Below are 12,460 nucleotides of genomic sequence, written 5' to 3' on the forward strand. Positions count from 1 at the left end.
CGGATCTCTGTGAGTTCAAGGCCAGCCTGGTCTACAGAGTGAGATCCAGGACAGGCACCAACACTATACAGAGGAACTCTGTCTCGAAAAAACAAAAAGCAAACAAACAAAAAGAACACTGGCTGCTCTTCCAGAGGACCCCAGTCAGTTTCCAGCACCTACATGGCAGCTCACAAATGTTGGCAACTCGAGTTCTAGGGGATCTCATGTGCTCTTCTGCTCTAGTCTGGCACCTACACGGTGCACAGAGATTCATGCAGGCAAAACGCCTTTTTGTGTAAAAATCTCTTGAGAGAGAGAAAACCTTGGCAAGAAAGGTTTTCTGTTATGTGAGTTATCTCTAATGGGAGGTGTGAGTCTGTTATCGTGCATTTCTGAGAACAAGCTGCACAGGGGCCCAGGAACAGCCTTAAACTGCCCCTGCTTGCCCACAGCCACACTTGGGGTGTAGTGACCTGAGAAAAAAGAGGTGCAGGCAGATGTGCAGACACACACTATGACATAGGCGGGGAGCAGTCAGTAGGGTTGGGTGTCATGAATCAGGGCAGGAAGGAAGAATGGTTCAGGCTGAGGGAAGAGCAGAAGCAAAGGCCCAGAGGTATGGAGAGCAGGGCGTGACTGGCAGCAGTGATGTGGCCGTCAGACAGTTTTTCTTGGACTTGATTTCTGGCTCTGATATAGTACAGTTGTGCCTAGTATCCTTAGAGCCATCTGTGGACACTAAATTCTGCAGATGCTCAACTCCCTTATGTAAAACGATAGTGTGTTTTTATACCTCCCATGTACATCTTCCAGTATGTTTTTTTTTTTTTTTTGAGATAGCGTTTTATAGCTCAAGGTGGCTTCACACTCCCTAAATACCAGAGGATGATCTTGAACTTCTGATTTTCCTGACTTCACCTCCCAAATTCTGGGATTACAAGTGTGTGCACCACACTCAGTTTTATGTGATGTTAGGGATCCGACTTAGGTCTTCCTGTAGGCTAGGAAAGCACTATGAACTGAGCTATATCCCAGGTCCTCCAGTATGATTGATTAATTGATTGATTGATTTGCTAGGCATGGTGTCACATTCCAGCACTTGAGAGGAAGAGGCAGGCAGATCTCTGTGATTTGAGGCCAACCTGGTCTATATAGTGAGACCCTATCTCAAAAAAATATATATAAGCTGAGCAGTGATGGTACACACCTTTAACACCATCTGACATATTGGAGGTCAGAGGACAACTTGTGGGAGTCATTTCTCCTTCCATCATGTGAGTTCTGGAGGTGGAACTAAGGTCGCTGGGCTTGGTAGCAAGTACCCTTCTATTGAGCTGTCTTGCTGGCTCCTTCATTCTGCTTAAACCATCGCTCTTCTTCTCCTTCTCCTCCTCCTCCTCCTTCTTCTTTTTTCTTTTTTTTTTTTTCAAGACAGAGCTTTTCTGTGTAGTTAGCCGTCCTTGGCTGTCCTGGAACTCACAGAGATCCTTCTGCCTCTGCCTCCTGAGTGCTGGGATTAAAGGCATGTGCCGCTGCTGCTGCTGCTGCTGCTGCTGCTGCTGCTGCTGCTGCCGCCGCCGCCGCCGCCGCCGCCGCCGCCGCCGCCACCGCCACCACCTGGCAAACCCATCACTCTTAATACCTAACCCCATGTAGAGTCTACGTAAATGGTGGTTCTATTTTGTTTCAAAACTAATCACATGAAGGAAAAGTATGTATATTTTCAGTAAGGAAGAGGTCCTTTCCCTCCAAATATTTTGAACTCTAGTTGATTGAATTTGGGCATTGATCACATGGACAGAGAGAACTAACAGTAGCAACCTCCAAGTTGAGCTGATCAAATCTTCCATGAGCTGGGCGTTGTGGGACTCGCTTTTAATATTTACCACAGTATTCTTGTGTGTTACATGAACTCCAGTTGCCCAATAATGTCCTTTATTGCTCTTCGTGTCCTCTGCTTGTAAGGTGCAGCTCAAAGCAGGGACTCTGCCTTGGAGTCCCTTCCTGGCCTTGGGTGATTGCTCAGACTCTGATCCTCAGTTGCCTCATCCATAAACTGGAAATAATTCCTACCTTGCAGGCTTGTGACGACTAAATTTAAATATGACAATGTATAGCACATGAATGATTCCATGCCTGGCACTTGGAAGATGCCACAGCAGCAGTCTTAATTATCATTGTTCTGCAGCATGGCCCGGCTTCACACAGCAGGAAGGAACTGGGGGCGGGTTTGAATTTGGGTTGGCATCCTTGGGACAAATTCCTAATCCCAAGCTCATTCCCCAAGAATGGCACTGTGCCCTGCAAACTGCGTGACTCGCCTGAGCCGTCATCCGGAGCCGAGGTGTTGCAGGTTAATTACTGAGAGTGGAGCAGGTGGAGTTTTTCTGTGGTGCCCCATGTTCATTGTGTCCCCAGAGGACCTGAGGCGCTGCCCTGTGTGGGATTCCAGCAGAAGCTATGTCTCAGGTCTACCTCCCTCTATCTGGCCCAGAGCACATTTTTACTGATTTACTGGAGGGCGACAGGAGCCCACGTGACCTGGGTTCAAATCCTGATTCAGGCTGGAAAAGCTGGGCAGTCACATGCAAGTCATCATGGTGCAGTTTGCAGGGTTGGGGGTGATGGGGACAGAGTGGTGTGTTTGCAGAGCCAGGGGAAGTGCTTGGCAAATGACAAGCCAGCGTGCTTTGCCCCCACGCTGTTTGACATAATGTTCTCAAGTGGTCCTGGTTTTGCTTCCCAGCAGACGTTGTTTTGATTGTCACATCTGCAGAGGCGATGGTACCTTACCAGCATCTGGTAGGCAGAGTGCAGGATGCTGGTGGTCATCGTACAGCACTCAGGGCAGCCTGCAACCGGGACCAGTCTGTTAAACGTCTTCAGGGCTGTGTCCAGAGACCCCGAGAGACCTGCCCAGTGATGGGGACACAGATGGCAGGAGAGAGTCACATCTAGCTCTCAGCCCTCTTCACCCCTGAACCAGCTGGGGCCTCAGGCTTGGATTTGGAAGGAGATAGAGAGAAAGAAGCTTAGATTTTAAGCATGTAGACTTTAAAAATTTATGTTCATTTATTTGTGTGTACTGTGTGTGGGAGTCGGAGGACAGCCTGTAGAAGTCAGTTCTCTAATTTAATTTTACTTAATTTTTATTTAGTTCATATTTATATTTTGTTTTATGTTATTTTATTTTTATTTAACATTATCTAATTTTATTATTTTTTATTTTAAAATCTATTTAAATTAGTGTATGCTGCTATAGGCATGTTCTGTTGTTGTGGCCCTACTTTCAGACTCTTTAAAGAGAACTTTTTTTTTTTTCCTTTTGGTTTTTCGAGACAGGGTTTCTCTGTGTAGCTTTGTGCCTTTCCTGGGACTCACTTGGTAGTCCAGGCTGGCCTCGAACTCACAGAGATCCGCCTGGCTCTGCCTCCCGAGTGATGGGATTAAAGGTGTGCGCCGCCGCCGCCGCCGCCGCCGCCGCCGCCGCCACCACCACCACCCGGCGAGAATTTTTTATTTTAGAACAAAGTCTCCCTAAGTCTGGCCTTGAACTCACTCTGTAGCCTAGTTAGGCCTTGAATTACGATCCTCTGCCTCAGCCTCCCACGGCCCCCAGGCCTGCCGTGGCTTGACGCTGGCCTCTTGTCTGCTGCTCTCCTCTCACCTTGTCCGTCTGTCCTTTAATAGTCACTCCTCTCGTGGAGTGCTCCCTGAGCAGCGGGCTCTGTGACAGGAGCTTCTTTATCCTGGCATCTCAGTATCCCTCAGCCCAGGGCAGGACCCGCTGTCGTCCTCGTTCCCCAGGTGAGGAGTCGGGCAGGCTGTCCCTGTGAGAGCCACCACCGAGCAGCCGCCCTCGCTCTCTCTTCCTCCACAGAAGGTGGGTCCTGTGGTCTGTCAGCGCAGCGAGTCCCCAGCCTGGCCACTGGCCTTCCCTGGCACCACTCCTCATGAAGACTCTTGCAGCTGCCTCTGCTTTTCCCGGTGTCTGCTTCTGCCTCAGTGGCCCTGGGAGGCCCTGCTGGTTCAGGTCTGAGCCTGACCTTGCTGGGTTCTGGGCTACACAGTAGTGACTCTGTTTCTAAAGGTCAAAGTAGCTTCCCACAGAGGCCTTCATGGCCTGAGTGATCCACCCCCGTTCTCCTGCCCCGTGTGCCTCTGCGCGGCACTGTTTCCGGCTCACCCCTCACCCCCCACACTGACTCACTTGCTCTGCTCGGTTTAAATCCATGACCTGTCTGCTTCCTCTGTACCTGTATTCACTCAGTGCTGTTTTCCTTTTTGCGTATGGTTTGACCTTTCCCCTCAGTGGTCATTTCGACTAGTTATCACTGTATGCAGGTACGCATGCTGATGGAGGAAATGAGCACATGTCCCCAAGGCCACATACACAGTCATCAGGGACCAGGTGCTCTCCCTGATGCAGGGACTTGAAGCTCCAGCGGCTTGCCCTGGTGCCCAGCTGTCAGTCACAAAGCCTCACTGCCCTGACACAGTTTTCCCGCTCCTGCTTTTGTAGGACCCTCCCCTGCCTGTTTGACCTCGTGGGTGGGGTGCCTCCTTGCCTCAGCACTGTTCTGATCCCTGTTCCCATGCATCCCGTAGTTAGAGGGTAGAGGCAGGGGATGGCCGCTCTGACTCAGTTCCTTCTCACCTGTAGGAGGACAAGGGCTGAGTTCCTCTGGCAGCAGACCCTGAAGTGATGACCAAGACCAGTAGACTTTCCTGGAGGCTGTGTGTAGGAGGGGGGCTTTTGCGTTAGTCTGTCTCTCATTTAGTTCCTGACCTGTGCTGGAGGCAAACGGTGCCAGGCTACTGTAGCAGTCAGGGCCTGGGTATCCATTCTGCCAACTCGGAAGTGGCCATTGCCTTTTCCTCTGGGCCCCAGCCCCAAGGCTGCCTCTGTCTAGGAGAAGGCCTGGGCTTCGGAGGCTGACCTCTGCCTTCCTTTTTCAGGCTGAGGGCTTTGCTTGGGATGTTTCCCAGAGACAATGGCCTTTGTGTTCACTTAGGAAGTCCTCCCTGGTACCTCGGTCATCCTAGCCCACGGCCCCAGCATTGCTCCCTCCCTCCCTGCCCCCCCTCGTGTGTGTGTGTGTGTGTGTGTGTGTGTGTGTGTGTGTGTGTGTGTGTGTTTTCTCGCAGGTGTGATCTGATCTGTGCAGACTTAGTTCAAGGGCGTGCTGCCTGTAGGTGGTCCCCCCTTCCCTGTGCCCTCCTGTGCTCTGCTTTCTTCTGCTCTTCTCTGTCTTGTACTGTGGTCTGCATCCCCTTGTGCATGTATAGACTGCTCTCTTCTTCCCTCGCTTGCTTGATTTAGTTCATCTGCTTATTTGTTTGGTTTTTTAGACAAGTTCTCAAGTAGCTTAGACTCGTCTGGTCTCAGCTCCCTAAATAACTGAGGATGACCTTGGACTCCTGCCTCCATCTCCCAAGTCCTGGGATTATAGGCTGTACCACTACGCCTGACTCCCTTGTTTCTTTTAGACTGTGTGGATGTGACTTGAGAATCACCCCCAAACACACTGTCAGCTGGCCCCACCTTCATGAGACAAAACTAAGATTAAAGTAGTCACAGACAAGACCCAGGCCCGTCTCCAGCAAACAGTATAGGGGTGTGGGTGGCCACCTAGCAGGAGTGTAGCCATACAGGTACCGGGACAAATAAGACTGCCTCTGCCCTGCTCCTTAAGGGGGACAGGCAGGTGGCCTGCAGCACCAGTGCTGAGCCAGTGCTGGGTTTGGGGGGGGGGGGCTTGCTGAGCGCTGGAAACCCATGAGGAGAGGATGGAAGGTTAGCACTCTCCTGTGTGTGTGTGTGTGTGTGTGTGTGTGTGCGCACGCGCGCACTGCTGGCTGGGAACTGCCTTTACTCTGCAGCCCAGTAGCCCTGTCTGCTGCAGCTGGGGTGGGAGGGGCTGGGTTAGTGAGCTGTGAGCTGGGGCCTGACTGATGCAGAGTAGGGAGGGGGTACCCAGGCCTCGCTGACCTGCATGCTCCCCCTGGCAAGGGGTCCTGTCCTGAGGTCCTTTCACGTTGCTGTCGTCTTCACTTACGCTTGGGTTTCACCCTAGGCACTTAGCTCAGTCACCCTAGACCAGGCCTTGATGCGCTGGCAAGCTGGACTTGGTTCAGAGAAGGCCCCAGACATCTTGAGCCTCAGGCTTCTCCTGCTGTTCTGTGTGTTCTGCTGTAGCCAGGCCTTCCTGTCACCTTTATGTGCATCTGACTCACAAGGCTTCTCCCCAAAGTCCCATTCTTGCCTAGAACTGCTCAGAAGATCCTGATGACTCTCAGGCCTGGCTGTCTCCACTCTGGTTGCAGAGATCTCTGGAGATGTTCACTGTGTCCCCACTTTATCTGAAGGAAGAGTCTGTCTGTGTCATCTCTCTGTAGGCTTCTCAGTCTGTTTGTCCAGCTTGTCCTCTGGGCTGTCACTGGGGGCCCCAGGCAGTCTCCCCTCACAGCAGCTCCAACAAGTCAGGCTCCGGGAAGCATGTCCCCAGAATGCCTTGTATTTCCTTCTGTGTCCTTTGTCACGCTGTCCGAGAAACACTGTCCTGCGTATGACCTGCATGGTGTCTGTCTCCTCTCGTCGCAGGTCCGTCTGTCCATGCATTCTCAGTGCCTGCCCTAGAGTAGACGCCAGTAATTGTTCAGTCAGTGCCTATGTCTCCATGTTCCTCTTCCAGCTAACTAACTCCTATTCATCTGTCAAGACCCAGGCCCAGTGACTTCTCCCAGAGCTAGTTCCTACCCTGTGCCTTTCCAGATCTTCATGTGCATGCACAGCCCACATGTATACACACATGTACACTTGCTCTGCTACTCACTGCTTTGGGTTAAAGCCCTGGGTCTTTCCTCCTCCTGCCTCTGAGTTCCTGGAGGGTGGGAGGCAGTACATGGCACAATCTGTAGTCTTTGTTTGGCATTCTAGAAAGGTTTGTGTTTTAACCCGTCTTTGTGGCTCATCAGTATCTTATTTGTGCTCTTGGCTGTGTGTAATATGATTTCCTCAGCCATTTGGTTGTCTCTGGCAGAGAGGACCCTGTCTTAGTGCCTCCCTTTCTGTATCTCCACAGCCTGAGCCCAGGACAGAGCACTGTGTGCCTAGAACAGCTGGATAAAGCCTCTTGAGTCCAGGTAGTGGTCTGTGTAAGACGGGCCCTCGGCAGTTTGGGAAGCCCCTTTCATTCTGGACCAACCATATAATTTATGAGGCCCAATGGTGGACTCTTTATTTAAAATAATCATTACAGGGGCTGGAGAGATGGCTCAGCGGTTAAGAGCACTGACTGCTTTTCCAGAGGACCCAGGTTTCAATTCCCAGCATCCACATGGCAGCTCACAACTGTCTGTAACTCCAGTTCCAGGAAATCTAGATCCTCATGCAGACATACATGCAGGCAAAACACCAATGCACATAATTTTTTAAAATTATTACAAATTTCAGAATAAGACTGAGGGGTGTGTAGCTCAGTGGTAGAGTGTTGGCTTAGCATGAATGGGGCACTGGGTTTGATCCTAGCAGTCAGTCAATGGATAGATGACCCACAGACAAGAAAATCGTAAAGAGCTCACAAACACGGGAAAGTATCTTGGTGCGTGTGCCTGTGTTCCTAGTACTTTAGGTAGTAGGATCAAGAGTTGAAGGTCAGGGGGCTGGAGAGATGGCTCAGCAGTTAAGAGCACTGGCTGCTCTTCCAGAGGACCCGGGTTCAATTCTCAGCACCCACATGTCAGCTCACAACTGTCTGTAACTTCAGTTCCAGGGGACCTGGCACCTTCACACCAGTGCACATACAATAAAGTTAAATAAATTAAAAAAAAAAAGACTTGTTTAAAAAAAAAAAATGAAAGCCAGCCTGGGCTACATAAGAACCTGTCCTTAAGAAGGAAAAAGACAGACATGGTGGCACACACCTTTAATCCCAGCACTTGGGAGGCAGAGGCAGGTGGATCTCTGTGAGTTCGAGGCCAGCCTGGTCTACAGAGCAAGTTCCAGGACAGCCAAGGCTACACAGAGAAATACTTTCTGGTGTGCAGACATATATGCAGACAGAGCACTGTATACATAATAAGTAAATAAATAAATCTTAAACCAAAAAAAAAAAAAAAAAGGAAAAGGAAGGAAGGAAAGAAAGAAAGGAAGGAGGAAGGAAAAGAAAGAAAGAAAGGTCTAGCCAAACTCAGTAACACGTAATCTCAACACTTCAGACACACTAGGGTTAAAGGAAGAAAGATTACGGGAATGAAGACAGTCTGGGTTATGAGACCCTGAGGAAGGAGGGAGGGAGGAAGGGAGCTTGGCCTAAGACAGTGTTGGCCAGGGCTGGGGAAAGGCTCGGTGAGTACAAGTGCTCGCTCTGCAAGCCCAAGGACCTCAGCTCAGATCCCCAGCAACCGTGGAAAGGCCAGTGGGGCCATACATGTCTGTATCTATGCAGACAGGGAGGCTCCCGGGCTGGTCAGTCTAGCAAATTTCAGCAAGCTCCAGGTTCAGGGAAAGACTATCTCAAAAAATAAAGGGAGAAAAAAAAAAGGAGGAGTATGTAGCTTGGTAGAGTGCTTGCCTAGCACACTTCAAGCTCTGGGTTCAATCCCCAGCACTGGAAAGAAAGAAGGAAGGAGCAGGCAGGCATGGTGGAACATGCCTCTAATCCTAGCACTGGGAGCTAGAGACAGGAGTCAAGGTCATCGCTGGTACATAGTGAGTGTGACACTGGGACATAGGATACCCTATCCAAAAAGAAATGGAAGGAAGAAAGAAAATTAAAGAATTTCAAAGCAATATCCGCAGAGCAATGAGGCCAAGCATGAGGGTCTTGTCACTGCACAGCCTCCAGTACAGGAAGCCAGCCATCATCCCATGTCTCCCCAGTACAGGAAGCCAGCCATCATCCCATGTCTCCCCGTGAGACGCACAGCTCAGGCTCCCTTTGACCTGTTGGGAAATGAAGCACATGGGTGATAAGCAGCCTTGGGTTACACTGCTGGTCAGTGACAGCTGGATGGAAACAAAGGCCAGCTCCTGGAGCTCGCTGCGTGTCTGAAGCTGCACAGCACCGTGGCACCGGGAGCCTTCATTTCTCTGTTTGTGGTTGGGACCGTTGGCCTGATTATTAAAACAGCGAATAGACTAGCTGGCTGAGAAGGCCTGGGTAGCCGTGCCCTTCTGATGCCTTCACTTAAGTCACAAAGTTCCCTCTCCTCCTTGGAAGGTCCTGCGCCCCGTGGACAGGAGGGATAATTAGTGATCACGGCAGTTGAAGAAATGAAAGCCCCTCAGAAGTAGGAGGAGGTTCTCCTTTCATCCCTTTTTGAAGGAATGTGAGGACTTGGGTAGAAAGTTCCCCAGGGTTCCTTGGTATTTCAGTGCTTTGATATCCGGAGGGAGAAGAGAGCAATTAATTGCTATAAATGGCTGTGACGATGGTGGGTGGGCGTGTCAGGCCCTTCATCCCAGCCGTCCTCTAGATGGGGGGACCCCCACAGCAGACTCGGAGACTGAGCGGTCTGCACTCCCACTGTGTGGGGCTGGGGAGATGGCTCAGTGGGGGAAAAAAAGATGCCTCAGTTGCTATATAGACCTGAGTTCGAATTCCCAGCACTACGTTTAAAAAAAAAAAAAAATGGCCACATGTGCTTGTAATCCATTGGGATGGAGTGGGCAGAGATAGGCAGTTCCTAAGAAATTGCCAGCTAGCCAGCCAGCCTTGTGGTAAGCTTCAGGTTGAGTTAGCGACCCTGTCTCAAAGGAATGAGTCTGAGAATAAGAGGGGGACACCCTGCATCTTCCTGTCACCTCCACATGCATGTTTAGGTGTGTGTGTGTGTGTGTGTGTGTGTGTGTGTGTGTGTGTGTGTGTGTACACACGCACACACTGTGGGAAGATCTCCTTGTAGAATGTGCTGTCCTCAGCCTCTTGGCAACTTTGTCTACAGAAAGGGAATGAGGAGATATTCCCAGGATGCCTTGTCCTTCCTCCATCTGGCTCAGAAGCCATTGCCCTCAGACCTGGCAGGGTTGAGCAGGGTTGAGAACCTGGAGGCCACTCAAGGCAGGGTGGGATACAGAGGCTCACAAGCTCTCTGTGCCCTAGAGTGTTGCCACTGGTGCCCTCGGTAGGCCGCACTTCCACCAGGTTAGCCAGGTGATGAGACTGTTGGGGAAAGGCAGAGAAGCCTTTGGTGTTCTTTGGTTCTTGGAAGAGATGTTCTCGGGGCATAGACTGCAGCCAGGCTGGTCAGTGTGTTATCCTCAGTCATGCCTTCTGTACATGTGACACGCATCCGTACCGGTGGTCGGCTGCAGATATCAACTACACACACAGGTGGACACATTGGAGCACACAGGAGACAGAAGATGAGGACCTGGCCTTGTTATCTGAGGTGTTTGGTGGGTGGGAGGTCATCTCGTGCAGATTCGAGGGCTTGCCCATCATCTGTCCAGTGAGTCACTCTGGTCCCATGTCTCTAGACAGGGTGACTAGCCCAGAGGAGGAGGTGTGTGTTATGTGGAGCAGGCGGGCCTGCCTCAGCCGGAAATGACAGGCTTGTTGCACACTCAGCACCCTGTCTTGGAGGTGTTGGAGCAGGCTCCGTGGGCCTGCCTGACACACAGGTATTTCTGGACTATGACAGAGCTCGTGGCCACAGGCTCTGTGCCAGCGGTTCTGTCCCTCTGCGTGGGGGTGTGCCCAGGTCGTACAAGCAGCCACTGGGACCTTCTGGCTCCTCCCATGACTGTGTTCTGTTTCCACAGGGCGGCACCTTCTTATTTCTTCTCAGTCGCAGCCTTCCCCTTAGAGTTGAGCATCTGTGTGCCTGAAGTGGATTTCCAGAAGCAGGTAAGGACCTGGGGGAAGGCTCTGTTGTGTGGCTGTGGGACAGTGCTGCTGTGAGGCAGGGTGGGATAGCCCGAGACACACCAGGTTCACCCATCTCACTGCCTTCCTCCATGGTCCCGTGTGATACTTGTTTCTTCCGGTGTTGGGGGTCATTTTCTTCATGTGGTTTTTCTACACTGCTGGGAGTTGAACCCAGGGCATCGTGCATAGCAACCATGCTCTACCACTGAGCTGCCCTACCTGATGTGTGGATTCTTAGTCAGTGTCACAGTGCTGCTGATTTTTCAGGCTAAGATTTGAGCAGACTCTGCGCTATGCATTTCAATATTTTATTAGTGTGTATGGAATGGGGACAGGGGTGCAGTGACCACGCACATGTGAAGTTGGGTCTCTCTGTCCGACAATACGTGAGTTCTAGGAATTGAACTCAGTTTACCAGACTTGTGCAGCAAGTGCCTTTACCTGCTGAGCTATCTTGAGTATTTTCTGTAAACTCTACGAGGTATTTGATGTATTCTATCTATATAAACCCTGTGGAAACAGGTATGAATTATATGAGGTATTCTGTCTATATAAATCCTTCGAAAGTATGTATGCATTTAAAAGTTCCAGGTATTTGTTATTGTGGTGCATTGCGGATGATGAGCAGGACCTTGTGCATGCTACCACTGAGCCACATCCCCGGTTTTCATGCCCTTGTGTGTGTGTGTGTGTGTGTGTGTGTGTGTGTGTGTGTGTGTGTGTGTGTATTTGTCTGTCTGTCTGTGTTGCTGCTGTGTTTTGGAAACAGGGTTTTCTGTAGTCTAGGCGCTGGCCTCAAAGTCACTGTGTAGTTGAGGATGACCTTGGATGTCCTGGTCCCTCAGCTTCTGCCTCCCAAGTGATGGGATTATAGGCATGTGCTGTTTGTTATACCTAGCTCCTTAAACAAAAACAAAAACAAAAATGTTTCTATGCTTTAAAAATTTTGACACAGGGGGCTGGAGAGATGGCTCAGAGGTTAAGAGCACTGACTGCTCTTCCAGAGGTCCTGAGTTCAATTCCCAGCAATCACATGGTGGCTCACAACCATCTGTAATGAGATCTGGTGCCCTCTTCTGGCTTGCAGGGACACATGCAAGCAGAACACTATAAACATAATAAATAAACAACATAATAAAAAAAAAATTTGACCCAGGCATGGTGGCACAGGCCTTTAATCCCAACACTTGGGAAGCAGAGGCAGTGGATTTCTGAGTTCCAGGACAGTCAGGGCTATGTAGAGAGACCCTATGTCAAAACAACAAAACAACGAATATTTTTGATATAGGTTCTCATTTATAGCCGAGGCTGACTTGAAACTCACTGTATAGCCCAAAGTAGCTCCAAGCTAGAGGGAATCCTCCATGTCTCAGCCTCCTGAGTGATGGGATTACAGATATGAGTCTGCATGCCCAGCTCTCATGGTGTGTGTTTGTTTTGGAGTTTTGACAGTATGCTGCTGTGTAGCATGAATCTTAAAGAGTCTTATTAACAAAAACAAACTCAGAGCCAGGTATTGGGATGAACGCTGAATGATCAGAGAGACAGAACCAGCCACAGCTACCTCACCTTGCTAATTCCTCAGCTGATCCTGTTTCCTCAAA

At 50.3% G+C, this 12,460-nt stretch overlaps 1 protein-coding gene across 2 annotated transcripts in view; it reads left to right on the forward strand.

The window, feature by feature from the left end:
• Positions 1 to 12,460, forward strand: part of Ctnnbip1 (catenin beta interacting protein 1) — a 49,678-nt gene that overhangs the window by 12,785 nt on the left and 24,433 nt on the right. The window contains exon 2 of one of the 2 annotated variants that reach the window (XM_076565658.1): positions 10,751 to 10,835. The exons of the other annotated variant lie outside the window; for it this stretch is intronic. The gene's annotated coding sequence lies outside the window, so the exon portion shown is untranslated. The remainder of the gene's footprint in view (positions 1 to 10,750; positions 10,836 to 12,460) is intronic. 2 annotated transcript variants of the gene reach the window in all.

Source organism: Peromyscus maniculatus, chromosome 2 (genome assembly GCF_049852395.1).
Source record: "Peromyscus maniculatus bairdii isolate BWxNUB_F1_BW_parent chromosome 2, HU_Pman_BW_mat_3.1, whole genome shotgun sequence".
Lineage (NCBI taxonomy): Eukaryota > Metazoa > Chordata > Mammalia > Rodentia > Cricetidae > Peromyscus > Peromyscus maniculatus.